The following is a 12,168-nucleotide window of genomic DNA, read 5'->3' as shown; positions in this document are numbered from 1 at the left end:
TGATGAAAACAACGTTTCCGGCAACGGTTATGGTCCTTGGTGTAGTTTAAAGTGAGGACCACCCCATGACGCGTCACATGTTCGAATCGGCTTGAAAGTAAACACCAAAGTGTACCTGTATGTGCTGAAGAGTGTGGTGATTCCCTGGTGCAATGAGGTGACGCTGGCGGAACCTGGGTGTGGCAGTAGGACTCGGCACCTACAAATATAAAGAGACCCAGGCTTGGATTCGGAAGGAGTGCTACGACTTTGTACCTTTCTCTCACTGCCCCCGCTTCTTCCCCGACCTGAGCCCGCTGGACTACTTCGTTTGGTCATACGTTGAGAACATCACCAACATGACCTCCACAACACTAGAACAGTCCTGATCGTCGGCATCTGCTGAGTATTCGCCAAGCTCCCGCCGACGCTTGTGGAAAAGGCATGCTCTCAGTTCCGGACCCGTATCGAGGCGGTGATTGAGGCTGAAGGCGGCTACATTAAATAGATGTCAGCTCTACTACATAATCAAGTTACCTGTCAGCTCTACTACATAATTAAGTTAATAGATGTTTTCAAGAAAAGTTTTAAAACAAAGCTGTAGTATTGTTTTCTTTAGGGCGACAAATTTATAATCTTGTCTTGTAATTTCGTCATTTCAAACTTAAGCGAAACCGTTATTCATTATTTAGTTTTACAGGCCGTTTAAAAATCCTTGGTGAAACATAAGAAAATGCCATTCGTAATCTTAAGTGTGAGAGAAGAATGCGGACAGAGCCTCTTATATGAATGTTTAAGCGCGTCTAAATTAAGGGGGAGTCCTTTCTTTTTACTTGCAGGGAGATATCACAGCTTCTGAGAACCCAATTGACATGTGAGTATAAGAATTATTTACTTTCAAATCGCCGGTGAAACACCACCGTGATGATTGGTAATAGTTAAACTTGGGTAGTGTTTTTATTTTTATATTTAAAGAAAAAAAATATTTTTTGTTTTTATTTTTTGTTTTGGTTTTTATTTTTTGTTTTTATTTTTTGTTTTTTATTTTTATTTTTTTTATTTATTTATTTATGTATTTTTTGTTTTTATTTTTTGTTTTATTTTTTGTTTTTATTTTTTGTTTCTATTTTTTAAAAAAAATTTTTGTTTTTATTTATTTATTTATTTATCTATTTTTACTCTTTTTCACCTCCAAACAAGGCATATTGCACCTTGGAATGTAAGGGGCTACTATTTATGATTGTTTCTAACAAAGATTTTTGAGCAACGAGATGTCCGTTCACATTACATCTAAATTTTTACAGACTGATACAATCAGAGAAGCAGGAAACAAGGAGGGAATTCCAAAGTCTAGTAATCCAAAGGAAAAAACTATTAGAGTAGAAGGCTTTCCGGCATCTAAAGACCTCAACAATGAAGGAGTGGAATTTTTTGCTTAACAGGTTAGTTTAAGGTATGTACGTCGAGGGGGGGGGGCACAAGTGATATGCGTTCATCAGAGCGCATTCCATTAAAGTACTTGTAAACAGGCATAAGGGTGCAACATTGTGGCGATGGGAGAGAGGTTAGAGCTTGGTCAGCAGTGAGGGACCTATAATATTGGAGACTAGAGTGAGAGGCTAGTGGTGTGGCTTTGTAAAGATGTAGGATTTTCTGGTGTGAGTCGTTTTCTAGCATGGTAGTTTGATTATTTAAAAGGACGGTTTAATAGGAATTTTTCAGTAGACTTGAAAACAGTTATGTTATAGTTAGCTGGGAAGCAATATCGCGGTATTATGTTCCACAGATGAGCAGTTCTACGAAAGAAACTTTGCTTACGGCTCATTAAGTATTTGCGGTTTGCGATGAACAACGCTACTTCAAACTTAAGCGTGACAGCTTGACGAAAATGTTTCAAAATGAAGCCTCACACCTCCACGAAAATGCTTCATCGTTTAATATAGATATGACAGACAAACAGACTGATGTGACATCTTTTAACAATGCATGACTGCTTCTGAGTGAGATGCGTCCAATTTAATCTGAGCGTTTTGAGATAAAAATGGTAGTTAAAATAGCAACGCAACTGACCGACAGACCGACGACGTCCCTCGTGAAAATGCAAGGATGCCGACCAAAAAAAGTAGAGAGAAAATATCGACCCATCCTCCCTTCCCCCACGTTAAACTCTTTTTTTCATCGTTTGATCTTCAATTAAAGTAATAACAACTGCCAATTTCTTCTTTTTTTTTCTGCAGCATCCGTCTTCAGTCGTTGCGCAATTGTTGCCCAACTCATTCTCTAAAATACGCCTACCCCCTCTTACAGCAAACATATCACCACACGTCCATCCTACTCTCGCCCCCATTCACCTCGTCGTGGGTAGTTGTAGTGAGATGGAAGGTGGAGGTACTTTGTTTAGATGATCGACGCCATTTTTATCAAACAAAGATTTGCTAAAATCTTTCATTTTATTTACGGAAGGCCCTAATGACCTATTAAACTGGGAAATCAGTAACCATTCTTTGCTGTATTTTAATATTCATACTTCTGCCATAATCTGAGTACAGAAAAGAAAGGAATTACCAACTAGGCACCATTCTCAAGTGTCTAAAGTTTTTCTGTACAAAGGTTTGTCGGTATATCCTGGGATTAGGGCATTCTTCTCCGCTACAAGTAAACCCTGACTAAATATTAAAAAGTAACACAGTATTCCAAGCCCAAATAAAATCCACTTGGTGTAGCTTTATCACACCAGCTTATTATACCAGAAATCGTGCATCTTATCTAAGTGATGTTCCTATTTACTTGCCTCCCCACAAGGGCAGAGTTAGACACAAGATCGGTTTTTAACGTGGGAAAAATCCAGCTCCCCAAAATGGGCACACTGGATAGGAACAAAAATAAAAATTGCCTCAATGTAGAAGGATTTCTCATCCACTTATCAAGATCAGAAAAGGCGAAGTTTTGCATCAGAACAGATACTATACTTTGATCCCAGCCGAAAAGGCCAGGTATGTTGCCTATACTAATAGTACTGAGTTTTATACTCCACCAGGCCAGATGAATTCTTGTTCTGGAATCCGGTAAGACCGAAAGACCACAAGGAAGATATACTAAAACATTGTTTACTGATTGTTTCGGGAGAGGAAAATTAATATTCTTCGCTTTTTTTTATTAGCTCAACATTTTGAGGGGTGAAAGAGAACCTCAATTGCACATTGGAATATCTATGTATCTCTAGGTGTGTCAGAAATTTCGTGAAAAAATATTAAATAATTCCACCCCGTCTTTCCAAGCTTATACCTCATCGAAAAATGTAATTCAAGCCCTATTTTTTTTTTCAATTAAACGAACAAGGGCCAAGGTTTCATTAAAAAAGACAAAACAAAAACAAACAATTTTTTTTATTTTTTTTTAAAGGTTTTAAACTTCGGACTTTAAAGGTAAATTTCTGAAAAACACTACTTTTTTGTTTTAAATTTGAATATATTATTTAATGATCATTTATCTTCAATTTGTGATATATAACACTTTGGTGAGTAAATTAATTATTTACTTTTTAATAGACATTTCAAAATGGAAGACGTAAAATCATTCGACCCCCAGTCTTTCCAAGCTTATAACTACTCAAAAAAGGTAATTCAAGCCCTAATTTTTTTTTTCAATTAAAGGAGCAAGGACCAAGGTTTCATTTAAAAAAATAACAAAAGAAAAAACAAACAACGTGTTTTTTTTTTTAAAAAAAAGGTTTTAAACTTTGGACTTTACAGGTAAATTTCTAAAAAACACTACTTTTTTTAAATTTGAATATATTATTTATTGATCTTTTATCTTCAATTTGTGATATATAAACTTTGGTGAGTAAATTAATTATTTACTTTTTAATAGACACTTGAAGATGGGGGGGGGGCGTGAATTAAAAAAAAAGTTTGTCTAAAACATTATATTCAGTTTATTGGAAATAGCATAAAATTTCACATTGACACTGAAAATATCGTAAAAATTGAATCAATAGAAAATTTTTGATAGATTTTTAAAGTTTAAAAATTGAAAAATACTGAGCTCGTAAAATTCAATTAATTTCATTACTGTTTTAAAAAAAATATATTTCTATTACTTTTAAACAACTTTATTAGTTTATTTTGGAAGTATAATCCATAAAAGAAATAAACAACCTACTTTTAACAGAGAAATTACCAGTTTTTTAAATATTTTATTCGCAGTTTAGTGTTAGGGGTGTCAAAAATTCCTACAAAAATTCTGATACACCTAATGTATCTCGTATAGAAATCAAGTGTTAACCCCCAAGAAGACGGTCCTTAATTTTTAATTAACTTCGACTGAAGTAAAAACAAAAACACAAAACGCGATTTTAGTAGTGTTAGCTCCCTGGTAAAAAAAAAAAAACAAAAAAAAAAACAAAGACAAAAATAAACAACAGCAACAACAAAAAACTGTTCCTCCTTCGAAAGAAAAGTCTTCGCAGATTTCGAGTACCCCTTATCCCGCTTATTTCTATTGCCATGCCAACAAGCTAATACATTCTCTCATCAGCTGTTTACTATTGTGTTCTTGTTGATAAGGGGCAATTGCTTTTAATTACAAAATCTTCATTTGCCCTTTGGCTAATAGCATAAGGAAGTCAAAGTATGCCAACTTCTCGAATATGAAACCAGATCAACAGTGTTCCACACACTTCTTTTGGTTGCCATCAAATTTTTCTGTTTTCTGTTTCCAGTTAATTTTTTTGTTGTCTTTTCATTCTTGTTTTTCAATCACGGAGTCCATTGGAGCATTTCGTCTCTGGGGCCAATCTTAAGGTATATCCGAGCCAACCTTCACATCGTTTGCAGATTATTGGAGATACTACCTGTTGGTCAGTGCGATCTCTTGACTTCTTGGTTGAGAATTCAATCACTCCATTTGATCCCTAGAATATTTCTAAGGCAATTGGAATAAAATACATCTAATTTTTTTCTTTTGGCTGATTGTTAAATGCCAAATTTCACTTCCATATTGCTGAGTGGACAATACGTTTGTTTTTTTTTGTTATAAATTCTTAATTTAGATCTGAGGGTGAATTGTTTGTTTCTCCAGAAAAACCTGGCACGAAACCACATGATGAATTGCCAAACCAAGCTGAAGTCAAAATAACTGATAGTTAGAAATTAAAGAATACAGAATTGTCAATTTACAGTTCGCCGCCTCTAAAAAAAATTATATATATATATATATATATATATATATATATATATATATATATATATATATATATATATATATATATAAGGGGGTAGTCACCAACAATGTGTATTTTTTAACATTATTTTATTATTCGGTATCTTGGTTTTTCATTGAGAATTATGTTTGGATCATTGTAATAATCTTTTTAAATCATTGAAATCGTTTTTAAGCGTTTCAGACGTTCTGTGAAGCGTCCTCGTCAGAAATTATTTTCAAATATATATATATATATATATATATATATATATATATATATATATATATATATATATATATATCCTTGCAGGGATGCCCTACACTGTCCGGGATTGAAGGAGCATCAACAAATGTTCCACACTCCCACACTTTTATTGTCATCGAAATCGGTGAACTCACCAATTTTTCAATCAAATCGATTACAATATATTTTATATAATAGTATATATTTTCCTAGATTTGTCCTTCATATTCAATGGATTTTAATATATTCCTTTTCCTTGTTTCTGCTTTCATAATCATTGTGAATCCTTAAAAACATTCACTAACTGTTAAAAAATGTTTTAATGCAAATATGAGTCATTTCATAATGGTAGTTTCTGTTGATGCATTAATCTGCAAAATTTATTGTATATTTTGCAAACCTTTTTCTTCTGATGAGAAGAATTGCATTTTTCGAAACTCTGTGGAATAAGGTCTCTCACGTTTATTTTACTCCTTCTCGGAGAGTTATAGGTTTTAATGTTTTTTTTTTAAAATTTGAATTAATTTTCAACTTTTCTATTATATATATATATATATATATATATATATATATATATATATATATATATATAAATGTAACTCTTTGTTCGTTCGCAATTAATTGTCTAAAAAACATCTGGACGGATGGCTTCCACGTTTTGGTATAATATGTTTACTATATCCATGTGTGTTTTTATATATTTCTTTTTAATTATAACATTATACTTAATTTTTCTATGATAAATAGGTGGTTTCTTTGTACCGATAGGCCATTTTTTTTATTTAGGGACAATTATTTATTACCGCTTCCTGTCACGTGACCAGGGTTTCCAATTTAGCGGTTTTCCTGCTAGATCTGGAGATTTCGTTTGTACTCTAGCGGGGAATTCTAGAAAATCTGGATATATTTCGCACCCATACACCTGCAATTTTAGATAAAAAAATAAAGAAAACGCTTGAAAATACTTTAAAACATAAAATAAACTCATTCATGTAAGTAAAAAAAAAGCAGCATTTATTGCCTTTGGTAACAATTATTTATTGAATATTTGTTTTGTTTTTCACCTTTTTTCGGCTAACCATTCTTAAATCTCGCTATAAAATCGATTTTCCAAGTACATTTTAGGTGGGGGGGGTGGCTTCCAACCTCCGAAGTTTAGTTTTAAATACGATCTAAACCCGCTTAATTTAGAAGTATTTAGTCGAAAATTGTAAAAAGCAAGAAACAACAGCAAAAAAAAAACCTGATACCAATACAGTAGAATTTAAACATGCTAAAACAAAGTTTTTTTGTTTTTTTATTTTTCTAATTTCAAAACATGTTGCACCATTATTGTGATGTTTAATTTGCAGTATATTTCAATTTAACTTTTATTATAAAAAGTTTGAGTTTATGATTTGTTTCCTGCAAAAAAAAAAAAAAAAACCCTCTCTGAAAAAACAGGTAAAACTAGCTGATAAAATATGTAAGTCTTCTGGGGAGCTAACCGCTTCAATATAATTCCAGAAAGATATAGTGAGAAAACACGGAACATCTTATATATTGAATATACTATATTTATAATTTTCTATGGTAGGAAGTTAAAATATGGAGTTTTTTGGGCGCGGGGGGGTCAATTAGCGATTTTTGAAAATTTCAGACGATAAAAGTTAAAAATCTAGCGATTTTCTGGAGATTTCTTTCTCCTGATCTAGCGGGTATTTTAAAATCTCAGTTGCCAACACAGCATGTGATATCACTAAAAGGATAATGTAAACAGAATGTGTTTACAATATCGGTAAATTTTCAATGGGTTTAATCACATGATTATTGATAATGTAACCATGTGATTGAAATTTAATTTAAATTAACCACACGTGGTCGCTTTCCTATCAAATATTCATCGAAAAATGGTAGGTACACACAAAATGAATGCCGACGCTCAAAGTGTATAAACATTTTGACCCCTCCCTTTACTTAAAAATTCATCAAAAATCAGGAAATTAACCAATTTTAATGAAAATTGCAGTATTTATCAAATAATGATCGCAGAATTTAATGAACTAATTATTTTTACTTAACTCTTAATGAAAATGTTTTATTTTGTTTAAACAAAAACGACGTTTACTAAAGTTATGGGTTTCAGTAGTAAATAAAAACGCAAGAATTTATTTTTGCTTTTTTTATATAAATAAAGCATCGTAATTTGTAACAATAAAACATAATCTTTACAGTAACATTACGAAAAAAGTCCCTAAAGTCCGTATTAATGAATTCGATATAACTCGAAGAAAAATGAATTTCTCGCATACTATTCAGGAAATTAAAGATTCAATTAGATTCCTATTTCAGTCACCTAAATTATTTAGGGTGAAATGAGTTTAGGAATTTATAGCCAAACCTAATTTTTTTTTTTTTTTGCTTAAAAGAAAAATAGCATTAATACAGTAAGTTAGGTAAAATTTGCAAAGAATGCTCTGCTTTACGGTTGTTGTAAAAATGGAACGGAAATTTGAATTTCGTTCCCTTTTAAATTCGGTACATTTTTACATTACGTCCAACTCATCGTTCACATTCGAAACGTAAACTTTTATAGCTTTTCGGGTACGCTGGCAAGGTTAGGGGTGTCTATTCCGAAAGCCGTTCTTAACATGGGTAGATTGGTAGGTGTGCCAGAAATTTCGTGAAAAATAGTGAATAATTCCACCCTGTCTTTCCAAGCTTATAACTCATCGAAAAATGTAACTCAAGCCCTAATTTTTTTCAATTAAAGGAACAAGGGCCAAGGTTTCATTTAAAAAAACAACAAAAAAACAAACAACGTGTTTTTTTTTTTTTAAAAGGTTTTAAACTTCGGACTTTACAGGTAAATTTCTAAAAAACACTACTTTTTTGTTTTAAATTTGAATATATTATTTATTGACCTTTTCTCTTCAATTTGTGATACATAACACTTTGGTGAGTAAATTATTAACTTTTTAATAGACATTTCAAAATGGGAGGCGTAAAATTATTCGACCCCCTGTCTTTCCAAGCTTATAACTACTCGGAAAATGTAATCCAAGCCCTATTTTTTTCAATTAAAGGAGCAAGGACCAAGGTTTCACAAAAAAAAAAAAGAAAAAACAAGCAACGTGGTTTAAAAAAAAAGGTTTTAAACTCCGAACTTTACAGGTAAATTTCTAAAAAAAATACTACTTTTTTGTTTTAAATTTGAATATATTATTTATTGATCTTTTTTCTTCAATTTGTGATATATAAAACTTTGGTGAGTAAATTAATTATTTACTTTTGAATAGAAACTTGAAAATGGGGGGCATGAATTAAAAAAAACGTTAGTCTAAATATTATATTCGGTTGATTGGAAAGGGTATAAAATTTCACATTGACACAGAAAATATCGTAAAAATAGAATCAATAGAAAAATTTTTGATAGATTTTTAAAGTTTAAAAATTGAAAAATATTGAGTTTGTAAAAGTCATTACTGTTTTAAAAAAAATAAAAAAATATATTTCTATTACTTTTAAAACAACTTTAATAGTTTATTTTGGAAGTATAATCCATAAAGAAAATAAACAACCCACTTTTAAAAGAGAAATTACGAGTTTTTTATATTTTATTCGCAGTTTCGTGATAGGGGTGTCAAAAATTCCTTCAAAAATTCGTATACATCTACTAGATTGGAGTGTTTATTCGTTGTAAACATACCCGACAACCTATAAATGTCGACATTTCCAATGTGAATGGTAAGCTGGACTTATGTAAAAATAACAAAAAGATATACCAAACTGACTTTTTCGTTTCAAAATGGAATCATTTCCCTTTCGTTATTAACTATATATATTTTTTAATATTTTGTGTTTTATATACATAAAGTACAATTGCTGAATGTTACTGTTTTGATTATATTCGTTTGGGGGAGGGCACAATTAAAAAATTAAGAAAGATTAAATCGAAGCGAAATTTAAGTTTCCGATCCATTTTTATTACAACCGTAAAACAGCTCATACTCAGCAAGTTTTATCGTAATTTATAAGCATAATGTTGAAACACTAAATCAACATTTTATTCATTTTTTGCATAATTAATGATGGAAGTATTTTTCTGTTTATTTTCTGGACATCTGTTAAAAAAATAATTTGTGCATTCTCTTGAAAAAAAGAATCAAACTTTTCTCTACTTTCACATAACTATTTACAGTGTTCATGTAAAGCATTCATCTGTTCTTTTTATAATAAAAATTCCGTTTTCAAAGAGAAACGTTTACTGCCAAATTTCTTTTAAAAAAGTGCAAGTTTTCCCAAAAAAAACTTTCACCTAACAATTTATGGTAAATAATTAATCTTTTTTTTTGGTGGGGGGGAATAACAACTTTTATTGATTAAAAAAATTGCAAAATATAATAAAAGTAAATAAACGAACAAAATGAAATTTTTCTTGAGGAATGTGTTCCATTTTAAAAAAACTGAGCCACAGCAACGCGTAGCCGGGTACAGCTAGTGTATATATATATATATATATATATATATATATATATATATACACACACATATATATATATATATATATATATATATATATATATATATACTAAGATGTTTGATAATTTATAATTAGAATTAAAGTCGGTTTCATAAGGAGGAACACAGCAAAGTCAATAAATTGTACGATCGTTTCGGAAACGATGTTTTTATTGAGATAGACATTAAGTCATGGACAATAATTTTAACATATAGTTTTTTGAAACAAAGTCTCCTCATCAGCGAAAATATTGGGTGGGTTTTTTTAAAGACACCAAAAATAAACCTAGCATTTTTAAGTAAGGCAGATGCACCTGGAAAATATTTAAATATAAAGGAAAATATTTACTTTTTTGATGTTGATAAGCAAAGATAAATTAAGAATACAAATTAGAATAAAATCATAAAGTTAGATTGGGTTTAAATGTAAGGTTAAAATAAAATGTTTCTAAGAAAATTTAACAAAGATATATATATATATATATATAGTAATTTATAAAATATATATGGCGATTAAGCTACACTGAATATTCAGCGTTTCATCCACTATAGGATTCGTCAGGCTTATGCGCAAATTCTGTGGTTGTTTCTCGTTTTTATATATGTTGAGGATTTTAGTTAGCCAATCAGCTTTCTAGTATCCACCGCGCCCCTTCCTATCAGCCAATGGGCATGCATTTTATGAACAAAGGATCTGTTTTAGAACTAGGTTAGTGGTTTAAGGCAGACCATTTTCCTCCTTTTTTTATATATATAAATATACATATGTGTACACACATACATGCACACATACATACATACATACACACACATATATATATATATATATATATATATATATATATATGTGATCGTTTATGTATGTTCATGTTTATTTAATTTATTTATTTATTTGTTTGTTTGTTTTCTATTGTTTTTGTTAGTTTTAAAGCTATTTTGTATCGCTATCCTAGAGTAAGTTTTATTTTGTGAACACAGTTGTTTGCTATTTCTCCTCTACAGTTTTATAGATTTGGGGGTTCTTTAAAGTACAGAATAGCAAATTTTTCATGAAGGCATAATTTACATGGGTCGTCTAAATGTCTGCACGCGGTAGCTTGTCTTATTATTTTTCATTCGACTACCGGCGAATGTCCGCTTTCTTTGAGTTCCCAGTATTTATTTGCTAGTGTTGTTTTTATACGGTGTTTTTTTTATTTTGAATGTACTTTTGTGGTCATAATATCGGGTTTTGAAATCTAAGGAAGTCATGCCTACGTAATATTTCTTGTTATTCGGGTTTTCTTTCGCAAATATTGTTGCTTGATAAACTACGCTTTTTGTTAGACATTTATTTTGAACTGGGCAAAGTGTGCGGTGTCTATAGTTGCATTTATCTTGTTCGTTATTAGTATTTTTATTTATGGTATGGTTGTTCTTGTCCGGGGTTTGTTTGTTCTTCTTCTTTTTCTTCTTCTTCTTCTTCTTCTTCTTCTTCTTCTTCTTCTTATTATTATTATTATTATTATTATTATTATTATTATTATTATTATTTCTGCTAGTGTTGGTTTTATTTTTGTCATGGTGTCTACTTTTTTATTGTTTATTTTGTTGTTGTTTACATTGTTTTTATTTAGTATTTTGTTATTATGTATTTTAATTATCATTTCTAAATTTTCGCAACAACTGTAAGATAGCTTCAAGGTAATTTTATTGAAGATTTTGTGTAAGGGGTTGGTTGCGGGAAAGTGTTTTTCAATAAGATCTAGAAATTTCTTGCCAAGTTTTGTTTTTAACATTTGTTTGTATGGGGCAGTATACCAAATTATAGTTCTTTTTCTTCTATTTTTAATTTTATTATAGTTGTTGGTGTTTTGTAGCTTATATTTGATATCGATATTTTTGTATCCACTATTTTTAGGGCTGTTTCGTAAATATTGGTTGACCTGTTAAATGCATTTTCATCGCTTGAGTTATTACTGAGTCTACTTACGATCGAGTTAGGAATGTGTTTTATAATTGATGGTGGGTGGTTGGACTTAGGGTTTACGTAAATTGGAGTAGCGTTATCTTTTAAGTATGGTTCATATGTGTTTTTATCTAAGTTTAACGTGATGTCCAGGAAGTTTGTTATTTTTATGTTAGCTGATACGTCTGCTTTTAGGCTTAATTTTTTCATTTCCTTGTGTATGATTTTCTTAAAGTTTTCTCCCTTGACTTTGTTGGAGTTTTTTTTATTATAGCTAGTCCGTCATCTCTATATA

Source organism: Euprymna scolopes, chromosome 36 (genome assembly GCF_053919585.1).
Source record: "Euprymna scolopes isolate OS-2025 chromosome 36, ASM5391958v1, whole genome shotgun sequence".
NCBI lineage: Eukaryota > Metazoa > Mollusca > Cephalopoda > Sepiida > Sepiolidae > Euprymna > Euprymna scolopes.
The sequence above is the reverse complement of the archived record's forward strand: the minus strand, read 5'-3'. Positions refer to the sequence as shown.